General features: G+C 44.0%; 8 non-coding genes across 8 annotated transcripts; all 8 read right to left on the bottom strand.

Annotated features, from left to right (window-relative positions):
* Positions 1-800: 800 nt before the first annotated feature.
* Positions 801-991, bottom strand: LOC141227846 (U2 spliceosomal RNA). The gene has a single exon (XR_012294817.1). It is a non-coding gene; the product is annotated as a U2 spliceosomal RNA (small nuclear RNA).
* Positions 992-2,106: 1,115 nt separating this feature from the next.
* On the bottom strand, positions 2,107-2,297 carry LOC141228002 (U2 spliceosomal RNA). The gene has a single exon (XR_012294930.1). It is a non-coding gene; the product is annotated as a U2 spliceosomal RNA (small nuclear RNA).
* A 1,115-nt stretch (positions 2,298-3,412) lies between these two features.
* Positions 3,413-3,603, bottom strand: LOC141228001 (U2 spliceosomal RNA). The gene has a single exon (XR_012294929.1). It is a non-coding gene; the product is annotated as a U2 spliceosomal RNA (small nuclear RNA).
* Positions 3,604-4,718: 1,115 nt separating this feature from the next.
* Positions 4,719-4,901, bottom strand: LOC141227907 (U2 spliceosomal RNA). The gene has a single exon (XR_012294871.1). It is a non-coding gene; the product is annotated as a U2 spliceosomal RNA (small nuclear RNA).
* A 6,204-nt stretch (positions 4,902-11,105) lies between these two features.
* LOC141228000 (U2 spliceosomal RNA) lies at positions 11,106-11,296 on the bottom strand. The gene has a single exon (XR_012294928.1). It is a non-coding gene; the product is annotated as a U2 spliceosomal RNA (small nuclear RNA).
* Positions 11,297-12,411: 1,115 nt separating this feature from the next.
* On the bottom strand, positions 12,412-12,594 carry LOC141227906 (U2 spliceosomal RNA). Its single transcript, XR_012294870.1, has one exon. It is a non-coding gene; the product is annotated as a U2 spliceosomal RNA (small nuclear RNA).
* Positions 12,595-18,798: 6,204 nt separating this feature from the next.
* LOC141227868 (U2 spliceosomal RNA) lies at positions 18,799-18,989 on the bottom strand. The gene has a single exon (XR_012294838.1). It is a non-coding gene; the product is annotated as a U2 spliceosomal RNA (small nuclear RNA).
* A 1,115-nt stretch (positions 18,990-20,104) lies between these two features.
* On the bottom strand, positions 20,105-20,295 carry LOC141227999 (U2 spliceosomal RNA). Its single transcript, XR_012294927.1, has one exon. It is a non-coding gene; the product is annotated as a U2 spliceosomal RNA (small nuclear RNA).
* Positions 20,296-21,353: the final 1,058 nt, after the last annotated feature.

Below are 21,353 nucleotides of genomic sequence, written 5' to 3'. Positions count from 1 at the left end.
ATACCTCTCCTGCTGCTGCTGCTGCTGGCTGTCCAGCAGCAGACTGAAGGTGGCTGCTGCTGTGCACAGGTATATAAAGGCTCAGAGCCTATTATGACACGCGCAGCCAGCGTTCCATTGCCACATTCCATCTACTGCAGGCAGGATACCTGGCTGGCTGAATGTCGCTGAGAAGCTCACAGAGACCGCCATAAGCAACAGTTTAACAGAATGCCACAGACTAATCAACCAAACTTTTTGGGCTGGGTTCTCTTTTATAGTCTGCAGGCATTAAATGAAAGAAGTCAGTGTTCCAGCAGAAGGAGACAACGTTTCAGAAAAGGCATTGTAGCAAACCAAAAAAGAAATTTTAAGCGCAGCAGAGTAACCAGCGCACATACCTGTTAGCTCAGGTGAGTTTAAAAGGCTGCTGTTGATAACAAGGGCATTTGCTAAATAGATGGTGTGTGTGCAACAATATACTGAAAGGTCAATTATATTGTGCAGCTTATCTCACCACCTGTAGTTATTTAGGTGAAAGCTCCAAAATGCTTGCCTAATATGTCTGTTTATCCAAAAGGAAGTAAAAAGGGAGAGCTAGAAAGATTGCATTGCATCACATTACATGGCAATGCAATGCACAGTTGCTGAAGTTGAACCAAAATGAGCTTGTAATCTGGCTTCTGCAACTTTGAACATGAAAAATCCAATGAGGAGAAGAAAAGCAAAGCCAAAGAGTCCATCCCAAAATCCGACAAACAAGCAAAATGAACAAAAAACATTGAATTCAATTCTTTCTGATTTTAGAAACTGCATTAAAGAAGGGGTGCACCGGTCCTGGAGATACTGCAATACCAGGTCAATGCGTGGAGTGGACAGAGCAAGCTCTTTTTCCATCTCCCTGTTCTAAAAATCCATTTAATATATGGTCCCCAGATAGGGGACGTATCAGATATTAAACTGATAAGAACAGATACTACACTTGATCTTAGCCAAAAGGCCGAGAAGCGATAACCAGAATTGGTTTCAAACTACGGAGCCACCCAAGGATCCTGAAAAGTCCATTTGTGGAGATGAGCTCCTGGACTCCCGTTAAGAAGACATGTTGTCAACCTCTAGATCCCTTACATGCCTGCACTTTTCGGCTTGCTGCTGCTGCAATCCACGCGTTTTAGATCTGCATAACTCCACCTCTTTAAACACAGCACCTTCACCCCCTGCTGTTCCCACCCGCCTCAACACCGTTGGAAGGGAGGAGAACCAATTAAGGCGGGGGGTGGGGTGGAACGAGCAGCTGTCTACCCTTAGCAGGAGGGCTCCTGATTACATACCTCTCCTGCTGCTGCTGCTGCTGGCTGTCCAGCAGCAGACTGAAGGTGGCTGCTGCTGTGCACAGGTATATAAAGGCTCAGAGCCTATTATGACACGCGCAGCCAGCGTTCCATTGCCACATTCCATCTACTGCAGGCAGGATACCTGGCTGGCTGAATGTCGCTGAGAAGCTCACAGAGACCGCCATAAGCAACAGTTTAACAGAATGCCACAGACTAATCAACCAAACTTTTTGGGTTGGGTTCTCTTTTATAGTCTGCAGGCATTAAATGAAAGAAGTCAGTGTTCCAGCAGAAGGAGACAACGTTTCAGAAAAGGCATTGTAGCAAACCAAAAAAGAAATTTTAAGCGCAGCAGAGTAACCAGCGCACATACCTGTTAGCTCAGGTGAGTTTAAAAGGCTGCTGTTGATAACAAGGGCATTTGCTAAATAGATGGTGTGTGTGCAACAATATACTGAAAGGTCAATTATATTGTGCAGCTTATCTCACCACCTGTAGTTATTTAGGTGAAAGCTCCAAAATGCTTGCCTAATATGTCTGTTTATCCAAAAGGAAGTAAAAAGGGAGAGCTAGAAAGATAGCATTGCATCACATTACATGGCAATGCAATGCACAGTTGCTGAAGTTGAACCAAAATGAGCTTGTAATCTGGCTTCTGCAACTTTGAACATGAAAAATCCAATGAGGAGAAGAAAAGCAAAGCCAAAGAGTCCATCCCAAAATCCGACAAACAAGCAAAATGAACAAAAAACATTGAATTCAATTCTTTCTGATTTTAGAAACTGCATTAAAGAAGGGGTGCACCGGTCCTGGAGATACTGCAATACCAGGTCAATGCGTGGAGTGGACAGAGCAAGCTCTTTTTCCATCTCCCTGTTCTAAAAATCCATTTAATATATGGTCCCCAGATAGGGGACGTATCAGATATTAAACTGATAAGAACAGATACTACACTTGATCTTAGCCAAAAGGCCGAGAAGCGATAACCAGAATTGGTTTCAAACTACGGAGCCACCCAAGGATCCTGAAAAGTCCATTTGTGGAGATGAGCTCCTGGACTCCCGTTAAGAAGACATGTTGTCAACCTCTAGATCCCTTACATGCCTGCACTTTTCGGCTTGCTGCTGCTGCAATCCACGCGTTTTAGATCTGCATAACTTCACCTCTTTAAACACAGCACCTTCACCCCCTGCTGTTCCCACCCGCCTCAACACCGTTGGAAGGGAGGAGAACCAATTAAGGCGGGGGGTGGGGTGGAACGAGCAGCTGTCTACCCTTAGCAGGAGGGCTCCTGATTACATACCTCTCCTGCTGCTGCTGCTGCTGGCTGTCCAGCAGCAGACTGAAGGTGGCTGCTGCTGTGCACAGGTAAATAAAGGCTCAGAGCCTATTATGACACGCGCAGCCAGCGTTCCATTGCCACATTCCATCTACTGCAGGCAGGATACCTGGCTGGCTGAATGTCGCTGAGAAGCTCACAGAGACCGCCATAAGCAACAGTTTAACAGAATGCCACAGACTAATCAACCAAACTTTTTGGGTTGGGTTCTCTTTTATAGTCTGCAGGCATTAAATGAAAGAAGTCAGTGTTCCAGCAGAAGGAGACAACGTTTCAGAAAAGGCATTGTAGCAAACCAAAAAAGAAATTTTAAGCGCAGCAGAGTAACCAGCGCACATACCTGTTAGCTCAGGTGAGTTTAAAAGGCTGCTCTTGATAACAAGGGCATTTGCTAAATAGATGGTGTGTGTGCAACAATATACTGAAAGGTCAATTATATTGTGCAGCTTATCTCACCACCTGTAGTTATTTAGGTGAAAGCTCCAAAATGCTTGCCTAATATGTCTGTTTATCCAAAAGGAAGTAAAAAGGGAGAGCTAGAAAGATAGCATTGCATCACATTACATGGCAATGCAATGCACAGTTGCTGAAGTTGAACCAAAATGAGCTTGTAATCTGGCTTCTGCAACTTTGAACATGAAAAATCCAATGAGGAGAAGAAAAGCAAAGCCAAAGAGTCCATCCCAAAATCCGACAAACAAGCAAAATGAACAAAAAACATTGAATTCAATTCTTTCTGATTTTAGAAACTGCATTAAAGAAGGGGTGCACCGGTCCTGGAGATACTGCAATACCAGGTCAATGCGTGGAGTGGACAGAGCAAGCTCTTTTTCCATCTCCCTGTTCTAAAAATCCATTTAATATATGGTCCCCAGATAGGGGACGTATCAGATATTAAACTGATAAGAACAGATACTACACTTGATCTTAGCCAAAAGGCCGAGAAGCGATAACCAGAATTGGTTTCAAACTACGGAGCCACCCAAGGATCCTGAAAAGTCCATTTGTGGAGATGAGCTCCTGGACTCCCGTTAAGAAGACATGTTGTCAACCTCTAGATCCCTTACATGCCTGCACTTTTCGGCTTGCTGCTGCTGCAATCCACGCGTTTTAGATCTGCATAACTCCACCTCTTTAAACACAGCACCTTCACCCCCTGCTGTTCCCACCCGCCTCAACACCGTTGGAAGGGAGGAGAACCAATTAAGGCGGGGGGTGGGGTGGAACGAGCAGCTGTCTACCCTTAGCAGGAGGGCTCCTGATTACATACCTCTCCTGCTGCTGCTGCTGCTGGCTGTCCAGCAGCAGACTGAAGGTGGCTGCTGCTGTGCACAGGTATATAAAGGCTCAGAGCCTATTATGACACGCGCAGCCAGCGTTCCATTGCCACATTCCATCTACTGCAGGCAGGATACCTGGCTGGCTGAATGTCGCTGAGAAGCTCACAGAGACCGCCATAAGCAACAGTTTAACAGAATGCCACAGACTAATCAACCAAACTTTTTGGGTTGGGTTCTCTTTTATAGTCTGCAGGCATTAAATGAAAGAAGTCAGTGTTCCAGCAGAAGGAGACAACGTTTCAGAAAAGGCATTGTAGCAAACCAAAAAAGAAATTTTAAGCGCAGCAGAGTAACCAGCGCACATACCTGTTAGCTCAGGTGAGTTTAAAAGGCTGCTGTTGATAACAAGGGCATTTGCTAAATAGATGGTGTGTGTGCAACAATATACTGAAAGGTCAATTATATTGTGCAGCTTATCTCACCACCTGTAGTTATTTAGGTGAAAGCTCCAAAATGCTTGCCTAATATGTCTGTTTATCCAAAAGGAAGTAAAAAGGGAGAGCTAGAAAGATAGCATTGCATCACATTACATGGCAATGCAATGCACAGTTGCTGAAGTTGAACCAAAATGAGCTTGTAATCTGGCTTCTGCAACTTTGAACATGAAAAATCCAATGAGGAGAAGAAAAGCAAAGCCAAAGAGTCCATCCCAAAATCCGACAAACAAGCAAAATGAACAAAAAACATTGAATTCAATTCTTTCTGATTTTAGAAACTGCATTAAAGAAGGGGTGCACCGGTCCTGGAGATACTGCAATACCAGGTCAATGCGTGGAGTGGACAGAGCAAGCTCTTTTTCCATCTCCCTGTTCTAAAAATCCATTTAATATATGGTCCCCAGATAGGGGACGTATCAGATATTAAACTGATAAGAACAGATAAGGTTTCAACATAAATTTATTCAGATATAAAAAAGTACAAAAACACATTATTCTTATTTACAGCGTTAATAGAGCTCTTTCCACAGATATTATTAGTACAAAATAGTATTCCACATGTAAAAACACCATCTTCTATTCGCTTCGTGTTTACCCACATCTTTGACATCTTTCAAATAATAAATATACATTTCGCTAAAAACCATTCTAATACAATCATTGATGGAAATACAGTCACGTCTGAACAACAAAATATTCCTCACTTTCCACATAGCACTTTTTGCACAATTTATTATACACCAGCATATTTTGGTTTGATGTAAAGTTGGGCAATTAAAAAGTCCGTATAAAACATATTCGTGACAAAAGTCTTTCAGACCACAAACCCATTTCAAAAGCACCCCCAGTCTCCGCCAAAGTTCTTGCGCATAAAAACAGTTCCAAAACAGATGTAAAACCGTCTCATCACTTCCACACGAGTCTCTAGGACATTTTGCCGGCGCCGCCAGGCCTCTCCTGTGCTGAAAGTCTCTAGTTGGGAGGCACTGGTGGACGGACATCCAGGCAAGGTCTTTATGAATATTTGCGAGAAACTTTCCAAACACATTCCTCCAGACTCGCTTGGATCTGCTCCAGGAAAAGTTGATTACTTCAGATACTCTTTCTTCCCTTCTCAGATGAGTTATCAATTTCCTTCGGTCTTGAAGAATATCAGTATCCAAGTCTCTTAATTTATAATTTCTACATACTTTCTCTAAGATGATAAGATGCTTTGGGGGACATAATAAAACAGGCGAAGATAAGGATGGCCGTAGCCATCTCTTAAAAACATAACCACAAGTATATTTTAAAAACAGACTAAAAACACTGTTAGAATTAAGAAGCTTAAAACAGAAACAGAAGAAATTTATATACAAAAACATGCTCAAATCCGGGACATCCTTTCCACCATTTTGATGCCTTTTATACATTTCTGTGCGTTTTACTTTTTCCATCTTCGAGCCCCAAATAAATATAAACATGCAGCGAGTCAGCTTTTTGAGCATTAAGTCGGAGGGAGGGTACACAATTGCAACATATAACATCATTGGCAATAATACAGACTTAATAATTAGAACTTTCCCTTCGATTGACAAACTACGCAAATTCCAAAAGGATAGTTTCTTCACCATTTTCTCCTGGACCTCCCCCCAACTCACAACCCCGTCATTTTCTTTATTAAAAGTAATGCCCAAAATTTTAACTTTATCACACTTCATTTTGACTGCTGGTAGGTCCACTGTATCCCAGGAACCAATTGTCAAACACTCAGTTTTATTAAAATTCAACTTAAAACCTGAAGCCTGACTAAAAAAACTGGTACACCTCACCACCCTCCGGAGGGAAGCAGGATCCGTGCAGATGGCAGTAACATCGTCCATATACCCGAAGACTTTAATTTGGGCCCCCCCTCCACCCGGAACAGGGACCCCACGGATCACTTTATCTTTCCTAATTTGGCATAATAAAGGCTCCATAGCACAAATAAACAGGATCGGGGACAAAGGGCAGCCCTGCTTCACTCCGGATTCCAGCGGTATTTCACCTGTTAAGAAGCCATTAACAGAGATTTGACAATATGAATCTTTATACAAAATCTTAATTAGAGACATGATAAAATCCGGGATCGCCATCTTCTTTAAAACACTAAAAAGATACTTGTGCGATACCCTGTCGAACGCCTTCTCAAAGTCCAGCGCCAACAGGGCTAAATTCTGACCACGATCCCTAGTATACCATATTGCATCTCTTATGACATTTAACACCTCCGCAATACTCCTTCCCGGTACACCACAAACTTGTTCTGGTTGTATCAACTTATCAATTATCATTTTAAGCCGGCATGCAATAAATTTGGCTAATACTTTATAATCCATGTTGAGGAGGGTGATAGGCCTCCAATTTGCAAGGTCCTCACGAGCCCCTTTCTTTTTAAAGATCAAGGACACTATTCCCCTCCTCCATCCCTTGGGCAACCGTTTACACTTAAAAACCTCCTTAAAAAGTGCTAAAAGATCATCCTTTAAAATATCCCAGAAAGTCAGATAAAATTCGACGGGGAGACCGTCTGCTCCCGGAGCTTTGCCCTTTGAAAAACTTTTAAAAATGTTAAAAAGTTCCTCTAAGCTAAAATCCCGTATTAAAAACTCCTGATCTGACTGATTCAACTTAAAATCTAGGACATTAAGAGCATCTTGTAAAAAGGAATCATCCACACTTTTCTCACTAAAAAGGAGTCGGTAAAAATCAAAAGCCACGTTCTTCATGCCCTGTATAGTGGATTCTTCACCTAAACAAGTAATCGCATCTTTCCTCTCCATTGCTTTTTTAAAAAAGAAGCGTGTACATTTTTCATCTTCTTCTAACTGCTTTACCTTTGAATTAAAAATAACCTCTCTCCCCTTCTGCTCCAAAAGTGTATGTATTTCTGCTTTTAGGCTGACAATGTCTTCCTCCACCTCCAACCCAATCTCTTTAAATTTATAAAGTGTCTGCAGCCTAGTATTTAGATTTGAGAAAAATTGTTTTTTCTGTCTTGATTTCTTCCTCCCTGCCGTGATAAAAAAAAGCCTAATTTTATTTTTAATCTTTTCCCACCAAGACAACATTTTTATATAAGGAGGCCTATGTTGTCTCCATTCCTGGTAGGCTGTACAAAAATCCGACCTTATCTGAGGATCCTCCAGCAGATGTGTCCCCAAACGCCACAGTCCTTTGTTTATTCTCTGCTCTCCTTGGTATTCTAACTGTAATTTTAACATTTTGTGATCGGAAAATAAATTAGACATTAGATCAAACATCACCGGCTTAAAATCCACAGATAAAAACATAAAATCGATCCTAGAGGCCACTCCCCGACCGGACCATGTAAATCCAGGGTCCGTCGGTGAAAGAGACCTCCAGGCATCGCATAGCTTAAAATCAGTTTGAAAATTTTTTAGCAGAAAACATGACTTATCCAACTTACGGAGAGGGTCCCCTCCTACTCGTTGTTCGCCGACACTAAGGCAGTTGAAATCCCCACCTATCAGGAGGGGAGAAGACCCAACACAAAATACAGGCAAAATTTCAAACAATTGGATGCGCTCTTGCTTGTCGGGAGGAGCATACACATTAATTATGCGAAAACTAAAATTATTAATATGCAAATGTACTAACATTGCCCTGCCTGGTGTAATCTCTGTAACAGAGGAAAACACGATGTTATTACCACGACAGAGCAAACCCACTCCAGCAGACCTATTCACATTTGAGCCGGACCACACTGACGGTCCCGACTTCCAATCCTTTTTAAGCTCGTCATAATTAATTGAGTGTTGTAGTCCACATTCCTGCAATAAACACACATCAAAGTCTAAAGTCTCTAAATATTGAAAAAGAGCAGCCCTGCGAACAGGGCTCTTTAAAGATCTCACATTCAGTGAGAGGCATTTTATGGACGGCATTAAAGTCAAGGTGGGAGGGAGTCATCCAGAATCATCTTGACCTGTTCAGGACTATGATCCAACAGTGCCTCCAAGATCCCTGACTCCGGGGAAAAGGAAATGTTCATTGGATCCGAGGCAGTGACCGGGTATCCAGCTCCTGCTCCCTGCAGCCACAAATCACCGACACCCAAGGAAACATCCGGTGAATCCGGACAGACATCCGCACGCATCTTTTTCCCGCTGGGTTCAGGTAGGTCACTAGTGCAATCTTCTCCCACTACTGCCTCATGGTCTCTCTTCTCGAGGTCGTCACCTAGGGAAAAACACACTGCGTCCTGCTGGCTCGACACTTGAATAGCATCTGGGGCCTTCGCAGCAGGGCCCACCAGTGCCAACATACTGGGGGCACCCTGCTCCAGCACACCAGAAACACACACATCTTCAGGGGCCATCGACACAGAGACACCCTCCCGAACAGAAGAGCATCCCTGCTCCGGTCCCTGGACGGACCGCCCATAGTCCCCTTTTTGCGGGGGCTTCTTCTTTGCCACCTCCACTACAGAGGGGCCAGTAGAGCTTAGCTCAGTCCTGTCAAGGGGATCCTCCCCGACGGACACTGAGGGGCGAGCTAGAGATTGTCTTCGCCAGGGACCCCCAGTTGCCTCTGCATATGTCCGTACCTTGGTTCTCTGGGGGCAACTCCGGAATACATGTCCATCCTCCCCGCACAGATTACACTGTTTCTTGTGAGGACAGTCTTTCGTCAAGTGTCCATACTGGCTGCAATTATTACAACGGGCAGCCCTCCTCTCCTGGCAAGCGTCTTGGGTATGCCCCATTGTGCCACAATTCCTACAATACAAGGGCATACCTTGATAGAAGAGGTATCCTCGGCTCTTCCCGATTGTGAAGGTGGAGGGAGGGTGCTGTGTTCCTCCGACTCCCGTTGGATCCTTCTTTAATCGTGCCAGGAACCTCCGCTTCCCACACCAAAAATTAACTGCATTTTTAATTTTTCCTAAAAAGGACACGTCATCGCAATAGCGACGCAAGAAAGTCAAAATATCCAGCACTTCCACAAAAGGGTTAGGGAAGTGAACCACAATCTGGACTTCTTCATAAACAAATAATAAGGAAAAAATCAAACCTTCCATTTCGTCCATGTGGCTATTTTCGTTCACTTTCTGGACCAGTTGTTGGCAGCACCCTTGACTCCTAAAAGTGATGGTGTAGGTACCTTTCGATTCGTTGTCCTGGAAGCAGAAGATGTCCTCTCTACTAAATCCCAGAAGTCCAAGAAGGATGATGTTGCAAACATACTGGATGTTTTTCTCACAGCGAAACTTCTCCAAAACGTCAATTCGCACTGTATTTCTCATCCGGGGTTCACCCGATGCATATGACAGCACAGCCGGCATCTCTTCCAAAAAAAGTACGCCAACTACGGAAAGAAAAAAAAGGCATATGCCTTTTTAGGGGATCACTTCCCGTTGCTCCCGGACTAAGCCTCTCTCCCTATAGCAGCAGGGGGGTGAAGTCCCTCCGAAGAGGAACGATCCCCCCAGGCCGAGAGAGAGGGTACCGGAAGCACCCAGATAGACAACAACCAAACAGACAAGCTGTAAGATCGAAGCCAAAAGGCCGAGAAGCGATAACCAGAATTGGTTTCAAACTACGGAGCCACCCAAGGATCCTGAAAAGTCCATTTGTGGAGATGAGCTCCTGGACTCCCGTTAAGAAGACATGTTGTCAACCTCTAGATCCCTTACATGCCTGCACTTTTCGGCTTGCTGCTGCTGCAATCCACGCGTTTTAGATCTGCATAACTCCACCTCTTTAAACACAGCACCTTCACCCCCTGCTGTTCCCACCCGCCTCAACACCGTTGGAAGGGAGGAGAACCAATTAAGGCGGGGGGTGGGGTGGAACGAGCAGCTGTCTACCCTTAGCAGGAGGGCTCCTGATTACATACCTCTCCTGCTGCTGCTGCTGCTGGCTGTCCAGCAGCAGACTGAAGGTGGCTGCTGCTGTGCACAGGTATATAAAGGCTCAGAGCCTATTATGACACGCGCAGCCAGCGTTCCATTGCCACATTCCATCTACTGCAGGCAGGATACCTGGCTGGCTGAATGTCGCTGAGAAGCTCACAGAGACCGCCATAAGCAACAGTTTAACAGAATGCCACAGACTAATCAACCAAACTTTTTGGGTTGGGTTCTCTTTTATAGTCTGCAGGCATTAAATGAAAGAAGTCAGTGTTCCAGCAGAAGGAGACAACGTTTCAGAAAAGGCATTGTAGCAAACCAAAAAAGAAATTTTAAGCGCAGCAGAGTAACCAGCGCACATACCTGTTAGCTCAGGTGAGTTTAAAAGGCTGCTGTTGATAACAAGGGCATTTGCTAAATAGATGGTGTGTGTGCAACAATATACTGAAAGGTCAATTATATTGTGCAGCTTATCTCACCACCTGTAGTTATTTAGGTGAAAGCTCCAAAATGCTTGCCTAATATGTCTGTTTATCCAAAAGGAAGTAAAAAGGGAGAGCTAGAAAGATAGCATTGCATCACATTACATGGCAATGCAATGCACAGTTGCTGAAGTTGAACCAAAATGAGCTTGTAATCTGGCTTCTGCAACTTTGAACATGAAAAATCCATTGAGGAGAAGAAAAGCAAAGCCAAAGAGTCCATCCCAAAATCCGACAAACAAGCAAAATGAACAAAAAACATTGAATTCAATTCTTTCTGATTTTAGAAACTGCATTAAAGAAGGGGTGCACCGGTCCTGGAGATACTGCAATACCAGGTCAATGCGTGGAGTGGACAGAGCAAGCTCTTTTTCCATCTCCCTGTTCTAAAAATCCATTTAATATATGGTCCCCAGATAGGGGACGTATCAGATATTAAACTGATAAGAACAGATACTACACTTGATCTTAGCCAAAAGGCCGAGAAGCGATAACCAGAATTGGTTTCAAACTACGGAGCCACCCAAGGATCCTGAAAAGTCCATTTGTGGAGATGAGCTCCTGGACTCCCGTTAAGAAGACATGTTGTCAACCTCTAGATCCCTTACATGCCTGCACTTTTCGGCTTGCTGCTGCTGCAATCCACGCGTTTTAGATCTGCATAACTCCACCTCTTTAAACACAGCACCTTCACCCCCTGCTGTTCCCACCCGCCTCAACACCGTTGGAAGGGAGGAGAACCAATTAAGGCGGGGGGTGGGGTGGAACGAGCAGCTGTCTACCCTTAGCAGGAGGGCTCCTGATTACATACCTCTCCTGCTGCTGCTGCTGCTGGCTGTCCAGCAGCAGACTGAAGGTGGCTGCTGCTGTGCACAGGTATATAAAGGCTCAGAGCCTATTATGACACGCGCAGCCAGCGTTCCATTGCCACATTCCATCTACTGCAGGCAGGATACCTGGCTGGCTGAATGTCGCTGAGAAGCTCACAGAGACCGCCATAAGCAACAGTTTAACAGAATGCCACAGACTAATCAACCAAACTTTTTGGGTTGGGTTCTCTTTTATAGTCTGCAGGCATTAAATGAAAGAAGTCAGTGTTCCAGCAGAAGGAGACAACGTTTCAGAAAAGGCATTGTAGCAAACCAAAAAAGAAATTTTAAGCGCAGCAGAGTAACCAGCGCACATACCTGTTAGCTCAGGTGAGTTTAAAAGGCTGCTGTTGATAACAAGGGCATTTGCTAAATAGATGGTGTGTGTGCAACAATATACTGAAAGGTCAATTATATTGTGCAGCTTATCTCACCACCTGTAGTTATTTAGGTGAAAGCTCCAAAATGCTTGCCTAATATGTCTGTTTATCCAAAAGGAAGTAAAAAGGGAGAGCTAGAAAGATAGCATTGCATCACATTACATGGCAATGCAATGCACAGTTGCTGAAGTTGAACCAAAATGAGCTTGTAATCTGGCTTCTGCAACTTTGAACATGAAAAATCCAATGAGGAGAAGAAAAGCAAAGCCAAAGAGTCCATCCCAAAATCCGACAAACAAGCAAAATGAACAAAAAACATTGAATTCAATTCTTTCTGATTTTAGAAACTGCATTAAAGAAGGGGTGCACCGGTCCTGGAGATACTGCAATACCAGGTCAATGCGTGGAGTGGACAGAGCAAGCTCTTTTTCCATCTCCCTGTTCTAAAAATCCATTTAATATATGGTCCCCAGATAGGGGACGTATCAGATATTAAACTGATAAGAACAGATAAGGTTTCAACATAAATTTATTCAGATATAAAAAAGTACAAAAACACATTATTCTTATTTACAGCGTTAATAGAGCTCTTTCCACAGATATTATTAGTACAAAATAGTATTCCACATGTAAAAACACCATCTTCTATTCGCTTCGTGTTTACCCACATCTTTGACATCTTTCAAATAATAAATATACATTTCGCTAAAAACCATTCTAATACAATCATTGATGGAAATACAGTCACGTTTGAACAACAAAATATTCCTCACTTTCCACATAGCACTTTTTGCACAATTTATTATACACCAGCATATTTTGGTTTGATGTAAAGTTGGGCAATTAAAAAGTCCGTATAAAACATATTCGTGACAAAAGTCTTTCAGACCACAAACCCATTTCAAAAGCACCCCCAGTCTCCGCCAAAGTTCTTGCGCATAAAAACAGTTCCAAAACAGATGTAAAACCGTCTCATCACTTCCACACGAGTCTCTAGGACATTTTGCCCGCGCCGCCAGGCCTCTCCTGTGCTGAAAGTCTCTAGTTGGGAGGCACTGGTGGACGGACATCCAGGCAAGGTCTTTATGAATATTTGCGAGAAACTTTCCAAACACATTCCTCCAGACTCGCTTGGATCTGCTCCAGGAAAAGTTGATTACTTCAGATACTCTTTCTTCCCTTCTCAGATGAGTTATCAATTTCCTTCGGTCTTGAAGAATATCAGTATCCAAGTCTCTTAATTTATAATTTCTACATACTTTCTCTAAGATGATAAGATGCTTTGGGGGACATAATAAAACAGGCGAAGATAAGGATGGCCGTAGCCATCTCTTAAAAACATAACCACAAGTATATTTTAAAAACAGACTAAAAACACTGTTAGAATTAAGAAGCTTAAAACAGAAACAGAAGAAATTTATATACAAAAACATGCTCAAATCCGGGACATCCTTTCCACCATTTTGATGCCTTTTATACATTTCTGTGCGTTTTACTTTTTCCATCTTCGAGCCCCAAATAAATATAAACATGCAGCGAGTCAGCTTTTTGAGCATTAAGTCGGAGGGAGGGTACACAATTGCAACATATAACATCATTGGCAATAATACAGACTTAATAATTAGAACTTTCCCTTCGATTGACAAACTACGCAAATTCCAAAAGGATAGTTTCTTCACCATTTTCTCCTGGACCTCCCCCCAACTCACAACCCCGTCATTTTCTTTATTAAAAGTAATGCCCAAAATTTTAACTTTATCACACTTCATTTTGACTGCTGGTAGGTCCACTGTATCCCAGGAACCAATTGTCAAACACTCAGTTTTATTAAAATTCAACTTAAAACCTGAAGCCTGACTAAAAAAACTGGTACACCTCACCACCCTCCGGAGGGAAGCAGGATCCGTGCAGATGGCAGTAACATCGTCCATATACCCGAAGACTTTAATTTGGGCCCCCCCTCCACCCGGAACAGGGACCCCACGGATCACTTTATCTTTCCTAATTTGGCATAATAAAGGCTCCATAGCACAAATAAACAGGATCGGGGACAAAGGGCAGCCCTGCTTCACTCCGGATTCCAGCGGTATTTCACCTGTTAAGAAGCCATTAACAGAGATTTGACAATATGAATCTTTATACAAAATCTTAATTAGAGACATGATAAAATCCGGGATCGCCATCTTCTTTAAAACACTAAAAAGATACTTGTGCGATACCCTGTCGAACGCCTTCTCAAAGTCCAGCGCCAACAGGGCTAAATTCTGACCACGATCCCTAGTATACCATATTGCATCTCTTATGACATTTAACACCTCCGCAATACTCCTTCCCGGTACACCACAAACTTGTTCTGGTTGTATCAACTTATCAATTATCATTTTAAGCCGGCATGCAATAAATTTGGCTAATACTTTATAATCCATGTTGAGGAGGGTGATAGGCCTCCAATTTGCAAGGTCCTCACGAGCCCCTTTCTTTTTAAAGATCAAGGACACTATTCCCCTCCTCCATCCCTTGGGCAACCGTTTACACTTAAAAACCTCCTTAAAAAGTGCTAAAAGATCATCCTTTAAAATATCCCAGAAAGTCAGATAAAATTCGACGGGGAGACCGTCTGCTCCCGGAGCTTTGCCCTTTGAAAAACTTTTAAAAATGTTAAAAAGTTCCTCTAAGCTAAAATCCCGTATTAAAAACTCCTGATCTGACTGATTCAACTTAAAATCTAGGACATTAAGAGCATCTTGTAAAAAGGAATCATCCACACTTTTCTCACTAAAAAGGAGTCGGTAAAAATCAAAAGCCACGTTCTTCATGCCCTGTATAGTGGATTCTTCACCTAAACAAGTAATCGCATCTTTCCTCTCCATTGCTTTTTTAAAAAAGAAGCGTGTACATTTTTCATCTTCTTCTAACTGCTTTACCTTTGAATTAAAAATAACCTCTCTCCCCTTCTGCTCCAAAAGTGTATGTATTTCTGCTTTTAGGCTGACAATGTCTTCCTCCACCTCCAACCCAATCTCTTTAAATTTATAAAGTGTCTGCAGCCTAGTATTTAGATTTGAGAAAAATTGTTTTTTCTGTCTTGATTTCTTCCTCCCTGCCGTGATAAAAAAAAGCCTAATTTTATTTTTAATCTTTTCCCACCAAGACAACATTTTTATATAAGGAGGCCTATGTTGTCTCCATTCCTGGTAGGCTGTACAAAAATCCGACCTTATCTGAGGATCCTCCAGCAGATGTGTCCCCAAACGCCACAGTCCTTTGTTTATTCTCTGCTCTCCTTGGTATTCTAACTGTAATTTTAACATTTTGTGATCGGAAAATAAATTAGACATTAGATCAAACATCACCGGCTTAAAATCCACAGATAAAAACATAAAATCGATCCTAGAGGCCACTCCCCGACCGGACCATGTAAATCCAGGGTCCGTCGGTGAAAGAGACCTCCAGGCATCGCATAGCTTAAAATCAGTTTGAAAATTTTTTAGCAGAAAACATGACTTATCCAACTTACGGAGAGGGTCCCCTCCTACTCGTTGTTCGCCGACACTAAGGCAGTTGAAATCCCCACCTATCAGGAGGGGAGAAGACCCAACACAAAATACAGGCAAAATTTCAAACAATTGGATGCGCTCTTGCTTGTCGGGAGGAGCATACACATTAATTATGCGAAAACTAAAATTATTAATATGCAAATGTACTAACATTGCCCTGCCTGGTGTAATCTCTGTAACAGAGGAAAACACGATGTTATTACCACGACAGAGCAAACCCACTCCAGCAGACCTATTCACATTTGAGCCGGACCACACTGACGGTCCCGACTTCCAATCCTTTTTAAGCTCGTCATAATTAATTGAGTGTTGTAGTCCACATTCCTGCAATAAACACACATCAAAGTCTAAAGTCTCTAAATATTGAAAAAGAGCAGCCCTGCGAACAGGGCTCTTTAAAGATCTCACATTCAGTGAGAGGCATTTTATGGACGGCATTAAAGTCAAGGTGGGAGGGAGTCATCCAGAATCATCTTGACCTGTTCAGGACTATGATCCAACAGTGCCTCCAAGATCCCTGACTCCGGGGAAAAGGAAATGTTCATTGGATCCGAGGCAGTGACCGGGTATCCAGCTCCTGCTCCCTGCAGCCACAAATCACCGACACCCAAGGAAACATCCGGTGAATCCGGACAGACATCCGCACGCATCTTTTTCCCGCTGGGTTCAGGTAGGTCACTAGTGCAATCTTCTCCCACTACTGCCTCATGGTCTCTCTTCTCGAGGTCGTCACCTAGGGAAAAACACACTGCGTCCTGCTGGCTCGACACTTGAATAGCATCTGGGGCCTTCGCAGCAGGGCCCACCAGTGCCAACATACTGGGGGCACCCTGCTCCAGCACACCAGAAACACACACATCTTCAGGGGCCATCGACACAGAGACACCCTCCCGAACAGAAGAGCATCCCTGCTCCGGTCCCTGGACGGACCGCCCATAGTCCCCTTTTTGCGGGGGCTTCTTCTTTGCCACCTCCACTACAGAGGGGCCAGTAGAGCTTAGCTCAGTCCTGTCAAGGGGATCCTCCCCGACGGACACTGAGGGGCGAGCTAGAGATTGTCTTCGCCAGGGACCCCCAGTTGCCTCTGCATATGTCCGTACCTTGGTTCTCTGGGGGCAACTCCGGAATACATGTCCATCCTCCCCGCACAGATTACACTGTTTCTTGTGAGGACAGTCTTTCGTCAAGTGTCCATACTGGCTGCAATTATTACAACGGGCAGCCCTCCTCTCCTGGCAAGCGTCTTGGGTATGCCCCATTGTGCCACAATTCCTACAATACAAGGGCATACCTTGATAGAAGAGGTATCCTCGGCTCTTCCCGATTGTGAAGGTGGAGGGAGGGTGCTGTGTTCCTCCGACTCCCGTTGGATCCTTCTTTAATCGTGCCAGGAACCTCCGCTTCCCACACCAAAAATTAACTGCATTTTTAATTTTTCCTAAAAAGGACACGTCATCGCAATAGCGACGCAAGAAAGTCAAAATATCCAGCACTTCCACAAAAGGGTTAGGGAAGTGAACCACAATCTGGACTTCTTCATAAACAAATAATAAGGAAAAAATCAAACCTTCCATTTCGTCCATGTGGCTATTTTCGTTCACTTTCTGGACCAGTTGTTGGCAGCACCCTTGACTCCTAAAAGTGATGGTGTAGGTACCTTTCGATTCGTTGTCCTGGAAGCAGAAGATGTCCTCTCTACTAAATCCCAGAAGTCCAAGAAGGATGATGTTGCAAACATACTGGATGTTTTTCTCACAGCGAAACTTCTCCAAAACGTCAATTCGCACTGTATTTCTCATCCGGGGTTCACCCGATGCATATGACAGCACAGCCGGCATCTCTTCCAAAAAAAGTACGCCAACTACGGAAAGAAAAAAAAGGCATATGCCTTTTTAGGGGATCACTTCCCGTTGCTCCCGGACTAAGCCTCTCTCCCTATAGCAGCAGGGGGGTGAAGTCCCTCCGAAGAGGAACGATCCCCCCAGGCCGAGAGAGAGGGTACCGGAAGCACCCAGATAGACAACAACCAAACAGACAAGCTGTAAGATCGAAGCCAAAAGGCCGAGAAGCGATAACCAGAATTGGTTTCAAACTACGGAGCCACCCAAGGATCCTGAAAAGTCCATTTGTGGAGATGAGCTCCTGGACTCCCGTTAAGAAGACATGTTGTCAACCTCTAGATCCCTTACATGCCTGCACTTTTCGGCTTGCTGCTGCTGCAATCCACGCGTTTTAGATCTGCATAACTCCACCTCTTTAAACACAGCACCTTCACCCCCTGCTGTTCCCACCCGCCTCAACACCGTTGGAAGGGAGGAGAACCAATTAAGGCGGGGGGTGGGGTGGAACGAGCAGCTGTCTACCCTTAGCAGGAGGGCTCCTGATTACATACCTCTCCTGCTGCTGCTGCTGCTGGCTGTCCAGCAGCAGACTGAAGGTGGCTGCTGCTGTGCACAGGTATATAAAGGCTCAGAGCCTATTATGACACGCGCAGCCAGCGTTCCATTGCCACATTCCATCTACTGCAGGCAGGATACCTGGCTGGCTGAATGTCGCTGAGAAGCTCACAGAGACCGCCATAAGCAACAGTTTAACAGAATGCCACAGACTAATCAACCAAACTTTTTGGGTTGGGTTCTCTTTTATAGTCTGCAGGCATTAAATGAAAGAAGTCAGTGTTCCAGCAGAAGGAGACAACGTTTCAGAAAAGGCATTGTAGCAAACCAAAAAAGAAATTTTAAGCGCAGCAGAGTAACCAGCGCACATACCTGTTAGCTCAGGTGAGTTTAAAAGGCTGCTGTTGATAACAAGGGCATTTGCTAAATAGATGGTGTGTGTGCAACAATATACTGAAAGGTCAATTATATTGTGCAGCTTATCTCACCACCTGTAGTTATTTAGGTGAAAGCTCCAAAATGCTTGCCTAATATGTCTGTTTATCCAAAAGGAAGTAAAAAGGGAGAGCTAGAAAGATAGCATTGCATCACATTACATGGCAATGCAATGCACAGTTGCTGAAGTTGAACCAAAATGAGCTTGTAATCTGGCTTCTGCAACTTTGAACATGAAAAATCCAATGAGGAGAAGAAAAGCAAAGCCAAAGAGTCCATCCCAAAATCCGACAAACAAGCAAAATGAACAAAAAACATTGAATTAAATTCTTTCTGATTTTAGAAACTGCATTAAAGAAGGGGTGCACCGGTCCTGGAGATATTGCAATACCAGGTCAATGCGTGGAGTGGACAGAGCAAGCTCTTTTTCCATCTCCCTGTTCTAAAAATCCATTTAATATATGGTCCCCAGATAGGGGACGTATCAGATATTAAACTGATAAGAACAGATACTACACTTGATCTTAGCCAAAAGGCCGAGAAGCGATAACCAGAATTGGTTTCAAACTACGGAGCCACCCAAGGATCCTGAAAAGTCCATTTGTGGAGATGAGCTCCTGGACTCCCGTTAAGAAGACATGTTGTCAACCTCTAGATCCCTTACATGCCTGCACTTTTCGGCTTGCTGCTGCTGCAATCCACGCGTTTTAGATCTGCATAACTCCACCTCTTTAAACACAGCACCTTCACCCCCTGCTGTTCCCACCCGCCTCAACACCGTTGGAAGGGAGGAGAACCAATTAAGGCGGGGGGTGGGGTGGAACGAGCAGCTGTCTACCCTTAGCAGGAGGGCTCCTGATTACATACCTCTCCTGCTGCTGCTGCTGCTGGCTGTCCAGCAGCAGACTGAAGGTGGCTGCTGCTGTGCACAGGTATATAAAGGCTCAGAGCCTATTATGACACGCGCAGCCAGCGTTCCATTGCCACATTCCATCTACTGCAGGCAGGATACCTGGCTGGCTGAATGTCGCTGAGAAGCTCACAGAGACCGCCATAAGCAACAGTTTAACAGAATGCCACAGACTAATCAACCAAACTTTTTGGGTTGGGTTCTCTTTTATAGTCTGCAGGCATTAAATGAAAGAAGTCAGTGTTCCAGCAGAAGGAGACAACGTTTCAGAAAAGGCATTGTAGCAAACCAAAAAAGAAATTTTAAGCGCAGCAGAGTAACCAGCGCACATACCTGTTAGCTCAGGTGAGTTTAAAAGGCTGCTGTTGATAACAAGGGCATTTGCTAAATAGATGGTGTGTGTGCAACAATATACTGAAAGGTCAATTATATTGTGCAGCTTATCTCACCACCTGTAGTTATTTAGGTGAAAGCTCCAAAATGCTTGCCTAATATGTCTGTTTATCCAAAAGGAAGTAAAAAGGGAGAGCTAGAAAGATAGCATTGCATCACATTACATGGCAATGCAATGCACAGTTGCTGAAGTTGAACCAAAATGAGCTTGTAATCTGGCTTCTGCAACTTTGAACATGAAAAATCCAATGAGGAGAAGAAAAGCAAAGCCAAAGAGTCCATCCCAAAATCCGACAAACAAGCAAAATGAACAAAAAACATTGAATTCAATTCTTTCTGATTTTAGAAACTGCATTAAAGAAGGGGTGCACCGGTCCTGGAGATACTGCAATACCAGGTCAATGCGTGGAGTGGACAGAGCAAGCTCTTTTTCCATCTCCCTGTTCTAAAAATCCATTTAATATATGGTCCCCAGATAGGGGACGTATCAGATATTAAACTGATAAGAACAGATACTACACTTGATCTTAGCCAAAAGGCCGAGAAGCGATAACCAGAATTGGTTTCAAACTACGGAGCCACCCAAGGATCCTGAAAAGTCCATTTGTGGAGATGAGCTCCTGGACTCCCGTTAAGAAGACATGTTGTCAACCTCTAGATCCCTTACATGCCTGCACTTTTCGGCTTGCTGCTGCTGCAATCCACGCGTTTTAGATCTGCATAACTCCACCTCTTTAAACACAGCACCTTCACCCCCTGCTGTTCCCACCCGCCTCAACACCGTTGGAAGGGAGGAGAACCAATTAAGGCGGGGGGTGGGGTGGAACGAGCAGCTGTCTACCCTTAGCAGGAGGGCTCCTGATTACATACCTCTCCTGCTGCTGCTGCTGCTGGCTGTCCAGCAGCAGACTGAAGGTGGCTGCTGCTGTGCACAGGTATATAAAGGCTCAGAGCCTATTATGACACGCGCAGCCAGCGTTCCATTGCCACATTCCATCTACTGCAGGCAGGATACCTGGCTGGCTGAATGTCGCTGAGAAGCTCACAGAGACCGCCATAAGCAACAGTTTAACAGAATGCCACAGACTAATCAACCAAACTTTTTGGGTTGGGTTCTCTTTTATAGTCTGCAGGCATTAAATGAAAGAAGTCAGTGTTCCAGCAGAAGGAGACAACGTTTCAGAAAAGGCATTGTAGCAAACCAAAAAAGAAATTTTAAGCGCAGCAGAGTAACCAGCGCACATACCTGTTAGCTCAGGTGAGTTTAAAAGGCTGCTGTTGATAACAAGGGCATTTGCTAAATAGATGGTGTGTGTGCAACAATATACTGAAAGGTCAATTATATTGTGCAGCTTATCTCACCACCTGTAGTTATTTAGGTGAAAGCTCCAAAATGCTTGCCTAATATGTCTGTTTATCCAAAAGGAAGTAAAAAGGGAGAGCTAGAAAGATAGCATTGCATCACATTACATGGCAATGCAATGCACAGTTGCTGAAGTTGAACCAAAATGAGCTTGTAATCTGGCTTCTGCAACTTTGAACATGAAAAATCCATTGAGGAGAAGAAAAGCAAAGCCAAAGAGTCCATCCCAAAATCCGACAAACAAGC

The sequence above is a fragment of the Phyllobates terribilis genome, unplaced genomic scaffold (assembly GCF_046119375.1).
Source record: "Phyllobates terribilis strain yellow unplaced genomic scaffold, ASM4611937v1 Scaffold_434__1_contigs__length_1565206, whole genome shotgun sequence".
In the NCBI taxonomy this organism is placed as follows: domain Eukaryota; kingdom Metazoa; phylum Chordata; class Amphibia; order Anura; family Dendrobatidae; genus Phyllobates; species Phyllobates terribilis.
The sequence above is the reverse complement of the archived record's forward strand: the minus strand, read 5'-3'. Positions and strand labels throughout refer to the sequence as shown.